This window comes from Triticum dicoccoides, chromosome 1A (genome assembly GCF_002162155.2).
Source record: "Triticum dicoccoides isolate Atlit2015 ecotype Zavitan chromosome 1A, WEW_v2.0, whole genome shotgun sequence".
Lineage (NCBI taxonomy): Eukaryota > Viridiplantae > Streptophyta > Magnoliopsida > Poales > Poaceae > Triticum > Triticum dicoccoides.
In genome coordinates, this window is record NC_041380.1 from 250,334,713 (window position 1) to 250,357,047 (window position 22,335).

Sequence of the window (22,335 nt, forward strand, 5' to 3'; positions counted from 1 at the left end):
CTTGCGACCAAGCTCAACATCAACAAGCACCCCATGGTCTTCAACATTGGTGATCTCGTGTGGCTACACCTTCGCAAGGACTGCTTTCCCCAAGAACGCAAGTCCAAACTTCGACCATGAGCGGATGGACCCTTCAAGGTGCTTGCATGCTACAACAACAACGCTTACAAGATCAACCTCTCGCTCGACAAGTACAACGTGAGCGACATCTTCAACGTCAAAGATCTCTCTCCCTACCATGGTGATGAAGAATTTGATCCGAGGACGGATCTTCCCCAAGGGAGGGGAGATGATGCGGAGCATCCCAAGGTCATCCCCATGGACCTACCATCACCTCACCAAGTGCCTAGCGGACTCATGACACGAGCACGTGCAAGAGCTCTCGAAACCGAGGTGACATCTCTCCTCTCACATTTCCACTTCGATGCACATGAGACATGGCTACTACCTCAAACAGAGACATTGTGCATACTCAGGTATCAAGGAGTTGGCCATGAAGAAGCCAAGGAGCAAGGAGGATCAGAAGAGGAAGATGGACGTGAAGACGGAGAAGAAGGAGAGTTGGAGAAGAAGTCCCAGCCACCGGACGACCGGTCGGGACCGGACGTCCGGAGCCTGAAGCTCCAGCTGAACCCCAGCGAGCGGACGTCTGGCCCGGACCGGACGACCGGTGCCCCTGCACCCGAGCCAAACGAGCGGACGACCGGCGCCACCGGACGTCCAGCGACTGGACGACCGGCCTCCTCCGGAAATTCGCTACACCAGCATCCGAGCCAGAACGAGCGGACGACCGACAACCACTGGACGTCCGGCCGCCCATGAGACACCAGACGACCGGTCCCCAGCGGACGTCCGGTACCTGGCTGTGTCTAGTTTAGGGCCCGAAGCCCATGTACCCCCTCCTTTCGTCCCCCATTTGCACTAAGACTATAAATAGACCTCCTATTCATCCTAGCTAGGGTTAGCATTGGTTTAGCTCATATTTAGAGATAGAGCATTGCTCATCCACATTGGATCTACTCCACGAGAGAGACCGCGGCCCCTCTTCGGAGAAGATCCCTTTGGATTCAAGACCTCCTCGCGGAGAAGATCCCCTCGTGGATTCAAGACCTCCTCACGGAGAAAACCGGTTACCTCTTGTATCGTCCGTTGTTGACTTTGGATCTTGTATCTCCCTTTGTGTTCGTGGATCTAGCACATGTGTGATCATACTTGTCGGTTTGAGTGTTCTCTTGTGTTCCCCTTGTGATTTCCCCCTCGTTTCCCTCCTCGTGTTCTTCGTGTTCATCGTGGGATCCACTCCTTTCATGAAAGATCGGCCGATTAGGGTTCCTACCCTACATCAAGCTTGTTCACCATAGCACCACCACACTCTATTTGCTTCCCCTTGATTACCTTCGGCTTCACATTAAAGGTCTTGAGCCATAAACTAAAGCGTGGGGGAATGTGGAGAAAGGCCTCGCACATGACAATAAACATCGAGATGTGAAGAAAGGAGTCCGGAGCTAGATCGTGAAAATCTAGCCCTTAATAGAACATGAGTCCGCGAACGAAGGGATGGAGAGCGAACCCTAGCCCCCAGAGGAAGTGGGAGATGAATACAACTTTCTCGCTGGATCTGGGAGTAGGAACAACCTGTCATTTAGCAGGGAGCCTATGGGGGATTTCCGCGGTCAGGTATCTTGCCGCCGGAGCTTCACGATATCCTCCTCTATGACAGAGGAGGCCACCCACCGGCCTTGAGGGCTGGGTTCGGACATGACTGAGAGGCTCGGAGCAATTAAGTCGAAACCTGGGTACTGGAACTCAAGGTTGGAAAGGTTGAGGAATAGGTAGGCGCGAAGGAGAAAGACGGGTCTGTGCCCCTTTATAAAGGCAATGAATATCAAATGCCTCCTCATAGGCCTTAAAAGACTGCCTATTCCCAAGGGATCATGCCAACGGAACGGTTGGGTTATCCATGCCCATATTGATGAGAATTCCGTAATAAGGGGACACGATCTCTGCTTCGACAAGACGTGCCAATAAAATCGCATCTTAAAACATGGAGCAGGAGGCTAAAAAATGGTTCGAAATAATGACCGGGCTGGGACGTGATGTCACGCTACAAAAGTTGTCCGTGGATTGGACTCATAAAATATTATACTCTCTGCGTATGTGTGTGGTACTCGTTTTGCAGAGCCGGACACGTTTTCTGTGTTTGAAGGTTGTTTTGAAGTATTCGAAGGAGGAACCTGCCTTGCAATGTCGAAGACAATCTGCGCGCCGGACACCTTGTCATTGAAGCCTGGTTCAGGGGCTACTGAGGGAGTCCTGGATTAAGGGGTCCTTGGGCGTCCGACCTGTTGGACATGGGCCGTGAAGATACAAGACATAAGACTCTCTTCCGTGTCCGGATGGGACTCACCTTGGCGTGGATGGCAAGCCCGACGTTCAGATATGAAGATTTCTTTCTCTGTAGCCGACTTTGTACAACCCTAGCCCCTTCGGTGTCTATATAAACTGGAGGGTTTAGTCTATAGAGGCAATCATAATCTTACAGGCTAGGCTTCTAGGGTTTTGGCCATTACGATCTCGTGGTAGATCAACTTTTGTAATCCTCATACTCATCAATATCAATCAAGCAGGACGTAGGGTATTACCTCCATTAATAGGGCCCAAACCTGGGTAAAACATTGTGTCCCCTGCCTCCTATTACCATCGACCTTAGACGCACAGTTCGGGACCCCCTACCCGAGATCCGCCGTTTTTGACACCTACACCCCCCCTTCGGTAGGTCTTGGCTCCAGAAATTATCTTTTATTATATAAAAGTTCCTCGCAAAGTTTCGTTCCATTCCGAGAACTTATATTTCTGTACAAAAACAACACCATGGTAGTTCTGCTGAAAACAGCGTCAGTCGGGGGTTAGTTTCATTCAAATCATGCAAATTAGAGTCTAAAACAAGAGGAAAAACGTTAGGAAAAATAGATACGTTGGAGACGTATCAGTACAGCGGGAGGTCGAGCCCGGTAGGGGGCTCAGGAGCTAGGTCGAGCGCGTAGTGGAGGCAACAACTGTGACAAAGAAGTGATGTTAATTTCAAGATCAAGTGGAGTGCCCATGTCATCCTCCGTGCTCGATGATGATTGCCTTGTTACCGAGTCATGACCGTAGGGAAGCTTCTACAGCACCGACTACTCTGAGATGCTTCTCCGTGATCTCCTTGCAGCTTCCAACAAAACAAACCCAACGAGGAAGGTCATTTCAACCAAAAAACAAGCACAAACAACCAATAGACAGTCCGATCGATTTGAGAGATACCTCTTGGTGAATCACTGCTCCTCCTGCATCAACTAGCTCAAGAGGTCGTCAGAATTGGAGATGCACGCCATGTACTTTTCAATCTACATCCAGCAGTACGATGAGGTCAAGTAATTGCCTAATGCAACATTTCAGTCAGTAACCGAACCACTATGCGGTACAGACTATAGAGACTGAATTCAGTCTGAGCTTTTGCAGGCGGAGGCGTAGGTATGACCGTAGGAGCAGAGCAGGAAGAGCGTGTGGCCGAGCTCCATCTAGTACAATGAAACCACTAGGTCATCGATGCCGTTATCCGTGAAGTCATCAAACGTCTCCTCCTGGTTTCAGCACAGGTCGTGAAGAATCAGAAACATTCAATATTGTGAAGAATGACGACACTACCAATGGCCATAGGGTATGGGAGACGAGGGCGGAGTCGAAGTGGAGGATCTCCAGCGCGGCCTTCTCGTTACGCCAAAACTGCTTCAGTAGCTCCATGTCCGTGGTTGCTGCGGCCTGCGTGGTGGCGGAGTCCTTGTCCTCGCACAAAGACATCGTCGTCACTCCCTTCCTCTCTCGCTAACTGGCGACGCTCCTGCTGCCCGCAACACGACCACCCCCTGCCCTGCCCTAGGGTTCTGCGAGGCGGCGGCGGCCCACGAGTAGGGCGCCTCGGAGATTGGCGGAGGAGGAAGACGGTGCGGCAGCGGCTCCTCTCGGACCTCAATGTCGGCGATTGCGGACCTTGGTGATGACCTGGAGGCGGCGGCTCCTCTTGGACCTCGGTGGCGGCGGCTCTTCTCGGATCTCGGCGGTGGCGAAGGGCTCTGGCGGCAGGGGCGTCCTGATGATCGACTTAGGAAATAGATCGAGGGACTGATTTTTTTCCTTATGTGTGATGGAATGAACGAAATAAAACCAGACAGGATGGGAGGTGGACGAAAAATACTCAAATGAAGTAAAATCAGACGCAATACTAAGAACTGCTCCGTTGGGAGTAAAATAGGAACTGCTGGAGGACATACCCACTTATCGTGGGAGCAACTAGATAACGAACGCTCCTTCGGGAGCCTCGCAACGATCAGCGCCACATGGCGCGATCTCAGCCATTCGCCACGTGTCGAGCTCTGGACGCTCCCTCCGGATTTTGTTTTTTTATTTTTCCGCGCGCGTTTTTGGATTTTTAAACGAGTTTTTTCCGTTTTTTTGACGTTTTGGTTTTCCCCGGTCTTCCTTAGCTTTTCGATAAAAAAATTGATTTTTTTTCCGCGAAAAAAACACTTTTTCTTTTTTTTTTATTTCGCGAAAGTCACGGTTATTTTCCGCGAGAGGCACGGTTGTACTTTAGCGAGAGTCACGGCCGTGCCTTTAGGAAACGGAAAAAACGCGTTTTCCGTTTTTTTCTTTCGCGAGTCATGACCATGTCTCTCAGAAAGGGAAAAATACGTGTTTTCTGTTTTTTCTTTCACAAGAGTCACGGTTTTGCTTTCGCGAAAGGCACGGTTGTGCTTTCACGAGAGTCACGGCCGTGCCTCTTGGAAAGGGAAAAACAAAACGCGTTTTCTGTTTTTTTTTCTTTCGCGAGAGTCACGATTTTGCTTCCGCGAGAGGCACAGTTGTGCTTTCGTGAGAGTCATGGCCGTGCCTCTCAGGAAAGGAAAAAATACGCGTTTTCTGTTTTTTCTTTCTTTCGCGAGAATTACGGTTTTGCTTCCGCGAGAGGCACGGTTGTGCTTTCGCGAGAGTCACGACCGTGCCTCTCGGAAAGGGAAAAATAAAACGCGTTTTCTGTTTTTTCCTTTCACGAGAGCCACAGTTTTGCTTCCGCGAGACGCACGGGTGTGATTTCGCGAGAGGCATGGCCATGCCTCTCAAAAAGGGAAAAATACGCGTTTTTTGTTTTTTTTTTCGCGAGAGTCACGGTTTTGCTTCCGCGAGAGGCACGGTTGTGATTTCACGAGAGTCACGGCCGTGCCTCTCGAAAACGAAAAAAAACGCGTTTTCTGTTTTTTTCCTTTCATGAGAGTCATGGTTTTGCTTCCACGAGAGGCACAGGTGTGATTTCACGAGAGGCACGGGCGTGCCTCTTTCGGAAAGGAAAAAAACCGTGCTTTCGGTTCAGTTTTTTTTCTGTTTTTTTTGTCCGGTTTTTTCATGAAAAAAAATTCGTCAAAACTTATCAACATGAGATCTAGTTTTGAAGATCTCGACGCGAGGAATTCAATGATGAAAACGGTTCGATATTTGGACGCACGGTTTAAAAGATAAAACGTTTTGAATAAATAGATCTACGAAAAAAGGGAAAACTCTCAGATGACGACAAATGGCGCGCTGTATGGTCGCTATTTGTCACGACCTAAAAAAATGAAATGTTCTTTGCAACGAGTATTCTTTAATTAGTGATTTTGACTTATTGTTAAGTGTGGAACGCCTCGGGCGGGCCTCTCGCGCCGCACCGTAGGTGGGCCGGTTTCCCAACATAAAACTAGGGTCAAAATAGTATTTGGCCCCGATTCCACATAAAAAAAAGTTTCTTTTTTACCTAATCATCAATCGGCAAATACGAGTCCCTAAAAAGCCAAACCGGTTCATCTTGTCTCGAACTTTCTCGCCTTCTTCCCCACCCTAACCCTTTCTCGCCGCCGCCGCCGCCGACCCCTCTTCCGCTGTTACCGACCTCTGCAGCCTGCCGAGATGGATGACAGTTGCGCGGTGTGCGCGGACGCGCTCGAATGGGTGGCTTACGGGCCGTGCGGGCACCGCGAGGTGTGTTCAACCTGCGTCGTCCGCCTTCGCTTCGTACTCGAGGATTCTCTATGCTGCATCTGTAAGACGGATTGCCCCTCCGTCTTCGTCACAAAGGTTCGCCGCTATGGTCTGCATCTGTTCGGCTGGTTATCGATCTGTGGCGTGGTTGGATCTTGGGGTCTTTGATTGGGTAGTATGCGAATTCGAGCTAGTTAATTAGATGGGCGCCGAGTTTTGTTCTACTGTTTGGATGGTGAAAGTTCTGAGTAATAGCGCACCAGTATGATAGCTTTGATCTCTCGTTTCTTGATGAGGTGAGCTCAGGTCACTGTATCGATTCTGGATTGGTTTGCCCAAAGTTGGAATTTCAGCGGATCTTCTGTTTCATTATGCAGGACCGGAAGCTGTTTTTATTATCGTACGCATGCTTTATTCGAATTTTGATTTGTCCAATGATTAAGTGGTTTGAGATTTTCATGGTTCCTGTATTTTTTTGTTGATACATGGCATCTTCACTGCGTTGCCGATTAAGTGCATTTGTGCTTACAGTATAGCTAGTCAGGAAAAGAGAAATATGTGAGTTTTATATGTTTATGCTGATTCAGGTGATTAGTATTCTAGTTTGTGCATAGTGCCAGCCTAAAGGGGATGGGAGTATCTGGAAAGCCTCCTGGAACATGATCTGACGCCTTATTTTATGCATGCTTTCTTCATAACTCACAGGATTTCACCTTCTTCTATGAACATTTTATAGGCCATGGGAGATTACACAAAAGTGATCTCGGATTTCTCTGTTTTGCCCACTGAGGCAAATGAGGGAAATGTGGGGGAGTACTGGTACCATGAGGATACAAAGGCATACTTTGATGATGCTGATCATTATAAGATGATAAGGGCGATGTGCCGACTTTCTTGTAGTGTATGTGACAAAGCTGAGGACCAGGTTGGTCAGGCAGCACAAGCAAAGCGCCGAAGCAGGTTCAAGAGCATTGATCAGCTAAAGGGACATTTGTTCCATCAGCATAGGTTATACATGTGTAATCTTTGCTTGGAGGGGAGAAAGGTGAATATTTTGACCACATATACTCTCTTCTCCTTCCTATATTGTCATTCTCGTGTTTCAGAAGGACTAAATCTAGTTACTATTGTGACACCAACTCTGTTGTATTTGATGGTTCTCTCCCTTGTGAGCAAATTTAGGATGAAAATCAGACCCTGTTTGCAAATTATCTAGTTAGTTTAACTTAATGTCCAACCTTTTTCTCACCGTTTTCTCTGTGGGCCCCCTTCAGTTTCCGTATGTGGAATCCAGTTAAGGTCAGGAATTTATGGTAGATATTTGTTTATGCTATCGCTTTAACTAAGCGAGTAGACTCATGTAGTGTTGGTGCTTTTGTGCTACAATTCATGGTTATAAAACATTAAAACTTGGTAATGGGTGCTTGCTTGGCAAGCTCATCGTGTAGGTAATTTGCCGTGACCTCATTAAATAGGTATTTATATATGGGTATCCATGTAGAATTGAAACCAGCATTTCATCCTATTAGGATATTTAAACTAGATGAAGCAACGGCAGCTACCTCTGGTAAGGAATATGTAACAGCAGGCAGTAGCAGCCCGCAGCTATGTACAGAGGTGTGGCAGCAGCAACTTCTGGCGCAGAGATAAAGGATGTGAAACTACTGTACTGCTATTTCGAGTACTCACCTGGTTATGCCCCATCATCCTGAGCATTTGCCCAGTTATACCCATCATACCTATTAAGTACTTGGTTATGTATGCATGTTCTCGCTGACGCCACCTCTAATCAGTATTCAGCCCAGTAAACCTGTTTGAGTGAGACCTGTTTCTGTTTTCAAGTTATAGTTAAACTATGGGTAAATAGCGATGTAAGTTTTCGTTTCACGTAACAATGACAGTCCGTCTGAACCATGGAAAGTAGGTATAAAAACATTTAGAATTCTCTGTATATGTCTGATTATCTTGTCCATATATGCTATCTTGCTATGTGAAAGTGCTCCACCACACATCCGTTTTCTTGTGAAATATTATTTATAAAATTGTGTGGACAAACATTTTGACTGACATGCAAAGCCTGCCTGAGAAGCATGTGGAACCTATGTAACCAAATGCTGTACTATATAATTAGGCACCTTTTTCTGTTTTTTTTGTTGTTGAGGAAGTTCAGGTTGTTTCGATAGCATGCATTTTAACACACCTGGGCTACTGTTATATCCTTCAACTTCCTGACAATTGTGAGTTTTCAATTTTATTTATTTTTTAGGGTGTGGTGTGACAGTTATTTTTTTATCACTTTGTGCCTTTTTATACAAAGTAGGTGAATCTTGTGGGTTATTTGTATTATCCAACGGTGAACAGAATCATTGTCTATTTTTTTTCTGTGGCCCCTTTAGTAGATGCTACCTCTGTTTCTAAATGTAAGACGTTTTGGCAGTTTAAATTGAACTGCCAAAACGTCTTATATCTATTAGGAACAGAGGGTGTATATTTTAAATGTGATGCTAGAAAATGATTTCTCTTGGGATTATCATTTGCTGAACGAGTTACTATGTTGAGCAGGTATTCATTTGTGAACAGAAGCTTTATACAAGGGCACAGTTAGCTCAGCATACAAAAACTGGTGACTCTGAGGTGGATGGCTCTGAGATTGAACGCAGTGGTTTTGCAGGACACCCAGTGTGTGAATTTTGTAAATATCCATTATATGGAGATAATGAGCTTTACACACATATGTCCAGAGAACACTATTCGTGCCACATATGTCAAAGGTATTATGCAACTATGTCCTTAGCTAATTCATTGTTGCAAACTTATGACATGTGCTGACATTGTAATTGCTTACAGGCAGCATCCTGGGCAGTATGATTATTTCCGGAACTATGATGATTTAGAGGTAATTCGTGACTCCTGTCCATATTTATCAATCCATATCTTTAAGTCTTATTGATGTCTATGTTTTAGTGACCTTCCTTTGTTATCTGTGTCACTTTCTCATTCAATTGCTTGATGTTAATTCGATTCAGATGCATTTTCGTAAAGATCATTTCCTCTGTGAAGATGATGCATGTTTGGCCAAGAATTTGTTGTCTTCCAGAGTGACGCAGAGATCAAGGTAAGCTTAGTTGAAGCTATTGTTTTAGTAGTATTAAAGTGTATTACTACCAGGGGGCATGCCACTGGGCCTATGTACTGACCTACTAGTTTATTTCTACAGAGACATAATGCTATGGAGCATGGTGGGCGGATGTCTCGTGCCCAGAGGAATGCGGCACTTCAGGTTTGTTCATTCTCTTAAGACCTCTTTATTCCTTGCTTTCCTTTTTGTGCTTTAGCTCCTCCATTTATTTAGCCATCAATTTAGTTCCAATATTGATTGGCCCATCTGTATCTGTTTTCTATTGCTTTGGGCTAAATACTCTATTCTGGCATTGTCAGATACCTACCAGTTTTATATACCAAAGGAATGAGCAAGATCAAAGGCGTGGCAGAGGTAGGGGTCGTAATGCTCACCATGACAGACCTGACAGGGATTTCTCATTACCTGTGCGGGATGGCAGTGCAACTGCAGACCATGGCCTTGGCAGTCGAGTTGATAGTGTTGCAGGGCCTTTCCAGTCATTAAGTGTCAGTTCCAGTTCTGGTCGAACAGAAACTGGTCGAAGCTTAGGGAATGGTCGCTTGCTCGAGCAGTTGTCTTTTCCTCCACTTCAAGATCAGGATATTCCTGATGCCAGGATGGATGCTGTTCCCTATGGAACCTCGTTTCCTCCCGTCTCAGAGCAGCAATCAAGGTATGCGCTGGCTCTTAATCAGAGCTCAAGGGGTTCTGCGAGGCTTGGTGATGAATCATTATTCCCTCCATTGCCTGGGTCAAGTAACAAGGGTTCTGCTTCAACACAACAGGGGTTGCAAAGTCTTGCTAAGAACACACTTGCATCAAGGCTGCAACAACGTAGTAAGGGCACCGTGAAGGTACTATATTCTGCTCAGTCTCAAACAGCTGAAAATCCTGAGATTGTACCTCATGTTTCCACTTCCACCCAGACATGGCCTACACCTGAGCAGGGGTTACATCTCTCTGGTTCTTCTCAACTTTGGATTGTAACTCAATCAACAAAAGAAAATGGGCTCATGCCATCTGCCTCCAGCGGTTCAGCATGGAATTCCAGAGCTTCAAACAAGATGAAGCACTCTATTTCGACCCCTAATTTTGTTTCTGGTGGGTCCTCTGCCCAGGCATCAAGTACAGCTTATGGCAATAAAAAGCAACTGCCACCGCAAAGCAGCCAACCTTTGCCTGTTGTGGAGGATGTTCGGCAAGCAAACAAATCCCTTGTGGAAAGAATGCGTGTTGCATTAGGAATGGATGAGGATAGGTTCTCTGCGTTCAAAGAAATTGCTAGTGAATACCGTCAAGGCGTCATTGATACTTCAGAGTATCTCTCGTATGTGGAGCAGTTTGGTATATCACATCTTGTTCCTGAAATGGCTAAGTTGTTGCCTGATCCTCTGAAGCAGATGGAACTTGCTGATGCCTATTACACCAACATGCGTTTTAGAAGTCTCCAAGAAAACGACGGTTGTGGAACCATTACTGTGAAAGAGAACAAGCGTAGAAATAAGGGGAAGGGAAAAACACCTGATGCAGAAACAGCTCCTGCTAAGGATGCAAGTGAATCGCTAGCTGATAGCTTTATGGACACTGTAAGGAAGCTTCAGTTGAACAACAAGGCTCAAGAAGGAGAGGGTGCAGTGCTTTCGAAGGATGGGTATCGATCTTCCAAGGAAAAAATCCCACTATCAGCTGGAGGGTCATCCTGTGGTACAAATATGGGTCTAGACGGTGATCCAGTTGCCATTTCAAAGGCGTCTGGCACTAGTAGGTATGTGGGCAAGGGTGGAGGAAGCACCGGTAGCAGCAGCAGTAACAACAAACAATCGAAGAAGACATCAAAGTTTCTCAGAGCTCGGTTGGGTGACAACTCATTGGCTACACTTGATTTTAGTCATCCTGATGTGAGCCCTGAACGACCTGTAAGGGAGACACAAGTCCTGCAAACTGGGTTGCCTGTGCGAAGTGTTTGGAAGAATGGTGCAGCACAGAAGCTCTTTTCCAGCAATGGAAAGAAATAGCATCATTTTGTGCAGACGCAATTTAATCCATTGAGCTGGTTGGCAGTAAATGTGCACATTTTGTGATGTGTGTTTTGGCTGCTTGGAGAAGGCGCCGTCTATGTAGAAGGTTGCTTCGTTTGAGTCTAATTCGGTTTCGTACTGAATTTGCTGGTTGAAAACCTCAAAAAGCGAGAATGGAACTTGAATAGCCTGGCTAGCTATACCTTTGTCAAAGTGTAGACTGTATATAACATGAATTCTACCAATGATTTTGTGGCTTGCATGACTTAGATTTTGACCAGGCTGGATGACTTTTGTTGCCAGCCTCTTATATTTACCGTGTGGCAAGACAACTGTCAATAAGAGCATCTCCAACACATGATGTAAAACGGTCGCCCTGCTGTGCCCAAAAAACTGCCATTTGGGGCATTTGGAGACAAAAACATTATTCCAACAGATGTATCTTTGTTACAAAACTGCCATCTGGGGAATTTGGAGGCAAAACATTGTTCCAACAGATGATGTATCTCTATTTGGCGCCAATTTTTTCTTTTTCCCGCAGTCCTGAAATTTTGTGCAAGTGCTGCATATTTGCAACACCTATTGGTGGCCTCAAAAACCAAACACAACCATGTTAATGCCAACCACGCTGAAGTTAACCATCTCACATTGATTCTGGCTGGTTCTCGCTGCTGCCCGCCACCTAGGTGAGTCTGTTGTCCACCCCTGGCCAAGCCGTCACCCTGCCACCCGTTCTCGCTGCTCCGGAGCCTGCCACCACCCCCGATGTCGATTGAGGTTTTGTTGCTGTCTGATTTGCAATGAATCTGGCTGTCCTTATCCCTTCGCCGTCCGATATGGCCCGATATGGCCGCTGCAATGCCGGGGCTCGTTGTGGAAGTTGATTAGTTGCTGCCCTTGTCACCGCCGCGACCATCAACGGGTCGCTGCTCCTTCTGAGCTCTCGGCTATCGGCTGGTGAGGTGACCGCTGCTCTGGCTTCAACCCCCAACTGCCTGGCGGCAGCAAGTACATTCCCATTTCATTCATAGCCAGCCTGGCGACCGCCTCATTCATGGTGAGCCACACCGTCCGGAATTCACCTTCGTGCCCATTGCTGCTCGACGGAAAACCAGGTATTTTTTTTTATTTTTTTTGTGATATAAGATTGGATTGTGATGGGATTGTAGTGCAAAGTATTGTGTAAATGTCTTCGTGGGATGACTTCTCCTGGAGAGAGTACTTACATCAAGTGTGTGAAGCAATTTGCAAAGTTGGTGGTCGAAATGTTTGGGCCAGAATGTTTGAGAGCACCCAAAGCATATTTCCGGGAGGTGGCCTATGCTACTATTGGAGTGTAAAGTCAAGACACAAGGGATCAAGGATACCATGTATTTGTGAGTTTGGCAAGAGGCTAAAACGTTCCGTTTCACCCAAAAGAAATCCACAAGAGATACAAGGATTTTTCTACAGGTTCAGGCTGCCACGGATAGTTCTTATTGATATCAAAGTGGGAAGTACAACTTCTCAAAAAAAAAAGAGTGGGAAGTACAGGTGCTCGTTGTGTTATAGAAGAGGTGCTCGGGGTGTGACCGGTGGTGGCCGGGGTCCTAGCATGAGTGCCGGAGCACTCCTATCTGTACTTCTCTAAGCTTGCTGATTGATCTCCTTGGGTGGTGCTTGACTATTGCAGTACTAACTATGGTGTGCGTGTGTTTGTGATCTTGTATCAGATGTCCCTCTAAGTAGACTACCTGCGTCGAGCTACGTTGAGCAGCCTGATCAAGCATTTAATGCATGATTGGTGGAGTGTGCGGCAAGGACTACCTGTCCTCATGACACATGTGCTGGATGCTCGGGGCTCTGGGCTCCGATGGCACCATGACTGACGTTTTTGACTTACAGGATCGTCTGTGGTCCGCGGTATGGTAGTAGCTGCGTACTTGAAGATTAATGCATGCCTCAGATGCCATCGATTTTTACTAATTTGGATAGTAAAAAACCATGGCTTTTTTCTTGTCAGTTTATGTTTTTTTTCAAACGAGCCCATTTGATAGGGGTTTCATGATACCCCTATATTAAATATGTTGTAAGTAGCCCCTGCGCCTGCCCATAACGATTGTGGTTGCATAGTTTGAAAGAGTACCTCCTTTTCTGTCATTATGGATGGGGCCAAACCATTTAATGGGATGGTTGAATAAAAGTGTTTATCTTCTTCCGTAAGTGGGAACACGATGCAGTTTCCTCTGAAACTAGGGAAGCGGTTTCTAAGTTCCGTGTGGAGCGCTAACACCCGGAGTTATGCGCCATGCGAGGCATTAATTCCTCTACCTAGATCCCCATTTTGTCAGGAAGGAGGCGCCCTTCTTTCTCTTTCATAAAAGCGCCTCTTTATTCTGTTCCTCCTTGCATCTTCCCCATCCTTCTATCGTCTCCCTCTCTATGTCATCATGGTACCAAGAAGAGAACCAAGAAGAGGGTAGCGGATTCTCCGGCAGCCTCCGGTCCTCCAAAAAGGACGACATGTCGCGTCACCTGTGCTGTGGCAGTGGCGTTGTCATCAGTTGATTTGATGAGGAGCATCCTTCCATCATCCCCATGGACTCTACACAAACACACCAAGCACCGCGTGGACCTATGACAAGAGCTCGAGCACGTGCCATCGAAACCGAGGTAAACTCACTCCTACTCTGATAGAGGCAAAGGTGTCCCGTCTTTCGATGAGATGGTGACTTCCGTTTTGGAGGAAGTCGACTTTCACGATCTGACTACGATCGTGCGAGGACGTCGCGCCTTAGCAATCGCTAAACCAACTCCGAGAGGTTATTGACCACGCCGGAGCATGATCAACCTGACCATGAAGGTCTGTTTTCCTGCAGGCAAATGAAGAACAAGCAAGAAACTAAGATTGCAATCTGGATATTGCGAATATAAGAGGAAAGCTTTTTTGATCAAGGTGGGGTTTTGTGACGCCTTTGTCTGGTCGTTGAACACAAACGAAGTATGCGAAGTTGCAGCTATGGCGAAATTTAATCTAAACAAAACCCAAAGTCTAAACGACGCCCTAAGGGCTGTATATATGGATGAAGAAGGGGGGGGGGGAGAATTTCGTGGCCCTTGGAGGAGGGGTTCGAAACCAACTCTAATTCTTGTTTCCCCACACATACGGACTCTAAAAACAGCCTATACTTAAGTATTTCGAAAATACATGGGCCTGGCCCAATAATAAGGTGACGCAGCACCTAGAATAGTCTCTGGACGAAATTTATGAAGTGGCATCTTGTATATTTCATCCAAGGCTTCATGCACTCTTTATGGTGGCTTGAAAGTCCTGAAATCATCACTTGTAACTCCGTTCTTGATCCTCTTGCGCATGCCATCATCTCCATGCTTGGTCTTGCTCCAGTGTTCATCCCTCTTATCCATGCCAGGCCCTACATTTGTAAGCAAAATAAATGTATCCAATTTAGGCAGCATCATATTCTCATGAACATTAGAATCATTACCAAGAAACGAAAGTACCTGATAATTTAATTGCGTGTGCGAGCTCTAGTAATTGGTCAAGTATGTATAGGAGCAGGGGCTGTGGGTGTAACAATAGTATTGATGTCCTCATCATCCTTCCCTTCTTGAAATGAAGTCGTCCTTGACGGAAGCTCATCTTCCTCACCCAAATAAGGCTTCAAATCTGCAATGTTAAAAGTGGGACTAACCCCAAACTTTGCAGGAAGCTCAAGTTTATATTCATACCACTAAATTAGGAAATCTATCCTTACGCAAATGTAACCAAACAAGATCTCCAGGTGCAAGCACAACATGTTTTCTACCCTTATCTCCAGCAAGTTTATATTTAGCATTCATACGCTCAATGTTTTCCTTAGTTAACTCATACATTTTTAAAATCAATTCATCATGTTCTTTAGCATCAAAATTAACCTTCTTCGAAGATGGAAGAGGCAACAAATCAATAGGTGCACTAGGTAGGAAACCATACACAATTTCAAAAGGGCACATCTTAGTAGTAGAATGCAATGAACGATTATAAGCAAATTCAATATGAGGAAAGCATTCTCCTCACATTTTCTTATTATTATTCAAAACAACCCTAATCATAGTAGACAATGTTCTATTGACTAATTCAGTTTGTCCATCAGTTTGGGGGTGACAAGTAGTACTAAAAAACAGTTTAATCCCCAACTTAGCCCATAAACATCTCCAAAAGTGGCTAAGAAATTTAGTATCACGATCTGAAATAATAGTATTTGGCACACCATGCAAGCGAATAATTTCATGGAAGAACAAATCAGCAACATTAATAGCGTCATCGCTTTTATGACATGGTTTAAAATGTGCCATTTTCGAAAATCTATCCACGACAACAAATATGCTATCCCTCCCCTTCTTTGTTCGAGGTAAACCTAAAACAAAGTCCATAGATATATCCTCCCAAGGAACAGTAGGTACATGCAAAGGCATATATAAACCATGAGGATTGAGTCATGACTTAGCTTTTTGACATGTAGTGCAGCGAGCCACAAAACGCTCAACATCTCGTCTCATCTTTGCCAAAAAAATGTGTAGCAAGTATATCCTCCGTCTTCATCACGTCAAAGTGTCCCATTAATCCTCCTCCATGCGCCTCCTGCAACAACAAAAGACGAACAGAGCTAGCTGGAATGCATAGCTTGTTAGCACGAAACACAAATCCATCGTTAACAACAAACTTGTTCCAAGTTCTTCCTTTCTTACAATTCTGCAATACATCTTTAAATTTAGCATCATGCACATATTGATCTTTGATGGCCTCGAAACCAAATATTTTAAAGTCAAGTTGTGAAAGCATAGTATAATGACGAGACAATGCATCAGCAATAACATTGTCTTTACCCTTGTTGTGTTTAATGACATAAGGGAAATTCTCAATGAATTCAACCCATTTAGCATGCCTACGGTTCAGTTTTGCTTGACTTTTAATGTGTTTCAAAGATTCATGATCAGAATGTATAACAAATTCCTTGGGTCATAAATAATGTTGCCATGTTTCTAAGGTCCGAACAAGAGCATATAATTCTTTATCATAAGTAGAATAGTTCAGACTAGACCCACTCAATTTTTCAGAAAAGTATGCAACAGGTTTGCCATCTTGTAATAACACACCTCCTAATCCAATTCCACTAGCATCACATTCAAGCTCAAAAGTCTTACTAAATTCAGGAAGTTGGAGTAAAGGAGCATGTGTTAACTTATCTTTCAATACTGTGAAGGCTTCTCCCTGTGCGGTACCCCAAACAAAAGGCACATCCTTCTTTGTAAGCTCGTTGAGAGGTGCAGCAATGGTGCTGAAATCCCCCACAAAACGCCTATAGAAACCAGCGAGGCCAAGGAAACTCCTCACTTGAGTGACCGTTTTGGGCGGTGACCAACTCTCAATAGCTTCAATCTTGGCTTTATCAACTTCAATGCCCTGTGGAGTAACAACATAGCCAAGAAAAGATACTCGGTCAGTGCAAAAGGTGCACTTTCCAATGTTACCAAACAAACGTGCATCACGTAGAGCAATAAAAACATCACGTAAATGTTTCAAATGTTCCTCCAAAGATTTACTATAAATCAGTATATCATCAAAATAGACTACCACAAATCGTTCAATGAAAGCACGTAAAACTTTGTTCATTAATATCATGAAAGTACTAGGTGCATTAGTTAACCCAAAAGGCATGACTAACCACTCGTATAAACCAAACTTAGTTTTGAATGTTGTTTTCCATTCATCTCCCAATTTCATACGAATTTGATGGTATCCACTACTTAAATCAAATTTGGAGAATATTGTGGAGCCACTCAATTCATCAAGCATATCATCTAGCCTAGGAACAGGATGACGATAACGAATAGTAATATTATTAATGCCTCTACAATCGACACACATACGCGATGTACCATCTTTTTTTGGCACTAGAATAATAGGAACAACACAAGGACCAAGGGATTCGCGAATATAACCTTTGTCGAGTAGCTCCTGGACTTGACGCATAATCTCCTTCGTCTCCTCTGGATTGGTACGGTATGGTGCACGGTTGGGTAGCGAAGCACCGGGAATTAAGTCAATCTGATGCTCAATCCCTCGAATAGGTGGTAATCCCGGTGGCACGTCTTGTGGAAATACGTCAGCGAACTCCTGCAAAATGTTAGTAATAACAGGAGGCAAAGAGGAAGGCACGTCCTCGAATAAAAATAATGCCTCTTAGCACACAAAAGCATAGCAAACAGATTTGCTGAAATCTAGATTATCAATATCAGATTTGGTGGCAAGTAAAATGCACTTTTCAATTTAATTTCAGAAGCAACATTAGATGGTTTATTGTTAGGCTTCATGTGTTGCTCAAATTCTTTTGCCACAATCTAATTTTCACTCTTGTTTTTCTCCTATTTTGCTTTATTAGCTCTATTAATATCATCTTTCAAAATGGAATCAAGAGTCATATGAAGCAAAGTAATATTTTTATCCTTATGAACAAGAGTATACTGATTGTTTCTACCATGGTGTACAGAATTTTTATCCAATTGCCATGGTCTACTAAGTAATAAGGAACATGCTTGCATAGGTACCACATCACAATCAACATAATCAACATATGTAGAGATACTAAAATGCACACGAACAATACGTGTTACCTTAACCTTGCCGCTGTTGTTGAACCATTGGATGTAGTAAGGATGTGAATGTGGTCTTGTGGTGAGAGATAGCTTCTCCACCATCTCCATGCTAGCCAAGTTACTGTAGCTCCCTCCATCTATGACGCGAACAGAACGTTCGCTCACAACTCCCTTTGTATGGAACAAATTATGCCTTTGATTTTGCTCAGCTTGTGTGACCTGCACACTCAAAACACGTTGAGCAACTAAACATTCATACCTGTCAGCGTCTTCAGGAGCCATGTATTGCGCCTCATGATCAGAATCATCTCCACCGTGTTCTTCACGTGTAATAAGAGCCAAAGTCTCCTCATCATAGTCACTAGCGGACTCATACCCACCATCCTTAGTAGCAAGCATCACACGCTGAGATTTGCATTCCCTCGCATAATGACCTTTTCCCTTACAACAACGACAAATAATATCACTTGTGTGCCCCATTGATGCCATGGAAGAGGAAGAGCTCTGTACATGCCCGACAGGTGTGCTCTTGGTAGATAGGGGTGGTTGTGCCTGCTTTCTTGTATCACGGCTGGAGGTGGCAGCTGATGGAGGTGCCGATGCAGTAGAATGTGTGGAAGTAGAGGATGCACGTGGTGTCCATGAGGAAGGTCGACCTGCAGAATAGTTAGTTCGTGTCAATGCCTGTCGATCCCGCACTTCACGTTCAGCTTTACAAGCAAGATGGAATAAACGAGTGATATTATTATACTCCTTATACTCTAGAATGGTCCAAATCTCTCTATTTAATCCACCCATAAAACGTGCAAGCATAGCTTCATTATCCTCAACAATACCACATCTAATCATGCCAGTTTGTAATTCCTGATAATATTCCTCTACAGAATTTTTTTCTTGTCTTAAACGCTGCAATTTTTGAAGTAATTTACATTGATAATATGGTGGAACCCAACGAGTATGCATAGTAGTTTTCAAAGCAGCCCAAGTAGTTGGAATATTATTTGGATATAATCTACGATGTTCAGACCACCACACACAAGCAAAACTAGTGAAAGCACAAAGTGCAGCAGCAACACGTCTCTCCTCGGGATATTCTAAACATGTAAAACGTTGTTCGGTTTCTTACTCCCAAGTAAGATATATATCAGGAACGTATCTACCCTCAAATGGTGGAATATTCAATTTCAGTTTAGGGAGATGGTCATGATCTCGTACCTGAGGGGGAGCCCTACCATTGTGATTATTTGCATGTGGACGACCTGGTGGTTGTGGTGCTGGTGGTTGCACGTAGTTCTGATTTTGATCAACCTCATCCTCGTAATCTCCCGCATAATCATCCTCCTCGTTATCAGCAGCAGGAGCCACAGAAGTATCAACAGCAGCACCAACAGTTTGGCCAGGCGCAAGAAGGACACAGCTCGCTCGGTGGAGGGTTGTTTTGCGACGTTGAGGTAGTAGTAGTAGTTGTTGTAGTAGTACTAGTAGTAGTTGTTCGTTAGGTGCAGCCGGTGGTGGTGGTGGAAGACGCACGAGCAATTCATTAAACTTGTTATTGAGCTTTGTTTCTAACGTCTTCTCCATGCCTTCTATCTTCTTCATGGCCTCTTCAAATCTGTTTAGCACATCTTGCACCTGTCCACTCATCATTTGCTGAAATTTATCATGCAACTCCTTATTCGTCATGTTCTCCCAGTCAGTCTCGTCGGCTTGTGATCCTGCCATGGTTAGCATCAATAGAAACACACAAGAATATGATCCTACAGACTACTAACAAGAGGTGGTGATAGAGGCAAAGGTGTCCCGACATTTCGATGAGATGGTGGCTATCGTTTTCTGTGGGAGTCGACCTTGACGATCCGACTACGAACGTGCGAGACGTCGCGCCTTAGCAATCGCTAAACCAACTTCCGAGGGGTTATTGACCATGCCGGAGCACGGTCAACCTGACCAGGAGGGTCTGTTTCCTGCGAGCAAACGAAGAACAAGCAAGAAACTGAGATTACAATCTGGATATTACGAATATAAGATGAAAGCTTTATTGATCAAGGTGGGGTTTTGTGACGCCTTGGTCTGGTCGTTGAACACAAACGAAGTACGCGAAGTTGCAGCTATGGCGAATTTTAAATCTAAACAAAACCCAAAGTCTAGACAGTGCCCTAAAGGTTGTATATATGGAGGAAGAGGGGGGAATTTCGTGGCCCTTGGAGGAGGGGTCCGAAACCAACCCTAACTCTTGTTTCCCCACACATACGGACTCTAAAAATAGCCTGTACTTAAGTATTTCGAAAATACATGGGCCTGGCCCAATAATAAGGTGACACAGCACCTAGAATAGCCTCTGGACGAAATTTATGATGTGGCATCTTGTATATTTCATCCAAGGCTTCATGCACTCCTTATGGTGGCTTCAAAGTCTTGAAATCATCACTTGTAACTTCGTTCTTGATCCCCTTGCGCATGCCATCATCTCCATGCTTGGTCTTGCTCCAGTGTTCATCCCTCTTATCCATTCCAGGCCCTTCATTTGTAAGCAAAACAAATGTATCCAATTTAGGCAGCATCATATTCTCATGAACATTAGAATCATTACCAAGAAACAAAAGTACCTGATAATTTAATTGCGTGCGTGAGCTCTAGTAATTGGTCAAGTATGTATATCAGCAGGGGCTGTGGGTGTAACAATGGTATTGATGTCCTCATCATCCTCCCCTTCTTGAAATGAAGTCGTCCTCGATGGAAGCTCATCTTCCTCACCCAAATAAGGCTTCAAATCTACAATGTTAAAAGTGGGACTAACCCCAAAATCTGCAGGCAGCTCAAGTTTATATGCATTAGCATTTATTTTCTCTAACACCTTAAAAGGACCATCAGCACATGGCATTAGTTTTGATTTGCGCAAATTAGGAAATCTATCCTTACGCAAATGTAACCAAATTAGATCTCCGGGTGCAAACACAACATGTTTTCTACCCTTATCTCCAGCAAGTTTATGTTTAGCATTCATACGCTCAATGTTTTCCTTTGTTGACTCATGCATTTTTAAAATCAATTCAGCACGTTCTTTAGCTTCAAAATTAAGCTTCTCCGAAGATGGAAGAGGCAACAAATCAATAGGTGCACGAGGTAGGAACCCATACACAATTTCAAAAGGGCACATCTTAGTAGTAGAATGCAATGAACAATTATAAGCAAATTCAATATGAGGCAAGCATTCTTCCCACATTTTCTTATTATTCTTCAAAATAGCCCTAAGCATAGTAGACAATGTTCTAATGACTACTTCAGTTTGTCCATCAGTTTGGGGGTGACAAGTAGTACTAAAAAGTAGTTTAGTCCCCAACTTAGCCCATAAACATCTCGAAAAGTGGCTAAGAAATTTAGTATCACGATCTGAAACAATAGTATTTGGCACACCATGCAAGCGAATAATTTCACGAAAGAACAAATCAGCAACATTAACAACATCATCGTTTATGACATGGTATAAAGTGTGCCATTTTCGAAAATCTATCCACGACAACAAATATGCTATCCCTCCCCTTCTTTGTTCGAGGTAAACCTAAAACAAAGTCCATAGATGTATCCTCCCAAGGAACACTAGGTACAGGTAAAAGCATATATAAACCACGAGGATTGAGTCGTGACTTAGCATTTTGACATGTAGTGCAGCGAGCAACAAAACACTCAACATCCCGTCTCATCCTTGGCCAAAAGAAGTGTGTAGCAAGTGTATCCTCTGTCTTTTTGATGCCAAAGTGTCCCACTAATCCTCCTCCATGCGCCTCCTGCAACAACAAAAGACGAACGGAGCTAGCTGGAATGCACAGCTTGTAAGCACGAAACACAAATCCATCATTAAGAACAAACTTGTTCCAAGTTCTCCCTTCCTTACAATTTTGCATTACATCTTTAAAATCAGCATCATGCACATATTCATGTTTGATGGCCTCCAAACCAAATATTTTGAAGTCAAGTTGTGAAAGCATAGTATAGCGATGAGACAATGCATCAACAATAACATTTTCTTTACCCTTCTTGTGTTTAATGACATAAGGGAAAGTCTCAATGAATTCAACCCATTTAGCATGTCTACGATTCAGTTTAGCTTGACTTTTAATATGTTTCCAAGATTCATGATCAGAATGTATAACAAATTCTTTGGGCCATAAATAATGTTGCCATGTTTCTAAAGTCCGAACAAGAGCATATAATTCTTTATCATAAGTAGAATAATTCAGACTAGGCCCACTCAATTTTTCAGAAAAGTATGCAACAAGTTTACCATCTTGTAATAACACACCTCCTAATCCAATTCCACTAGCATCACATTCAAGCTCAAAAGTCTTATTAAAATCAGGAAGTTGGAGTAAAGGAGAAAGTGTCAACTTATCTTTCAATACCGTGAAGGCTTCTTTCTATGCGGTACCCCAAACAAAAGGCACATCCTTTTTTATAAGCTCATTGAGAGGTGCAGCAATGGTGCTGAAATCTCTCACAAAATGCCTATAG

At 44.2% G+C, this 22,335-nt stretch overlaps 2 pseudogenes; one reads left to right on the forward strand and one right to left on the reverse strand.

The window, feature by feature from the left end:
* Window positions 1-3,020: 3,020 nt before the first annotated feature.
* Window positions 3,021-3,840, reverse strand: LOC119352618 (annotated as a pseudogene).
* Window positions 3,841-5,856: 2,016 nt separating this feature from the next.
* Window positions 5,857-11,606, forward strand: LOC119267621 (annotated as a pseudogene).
* Window positions 11,607-22,335: the final 10,729 nt, after the last annotated feature.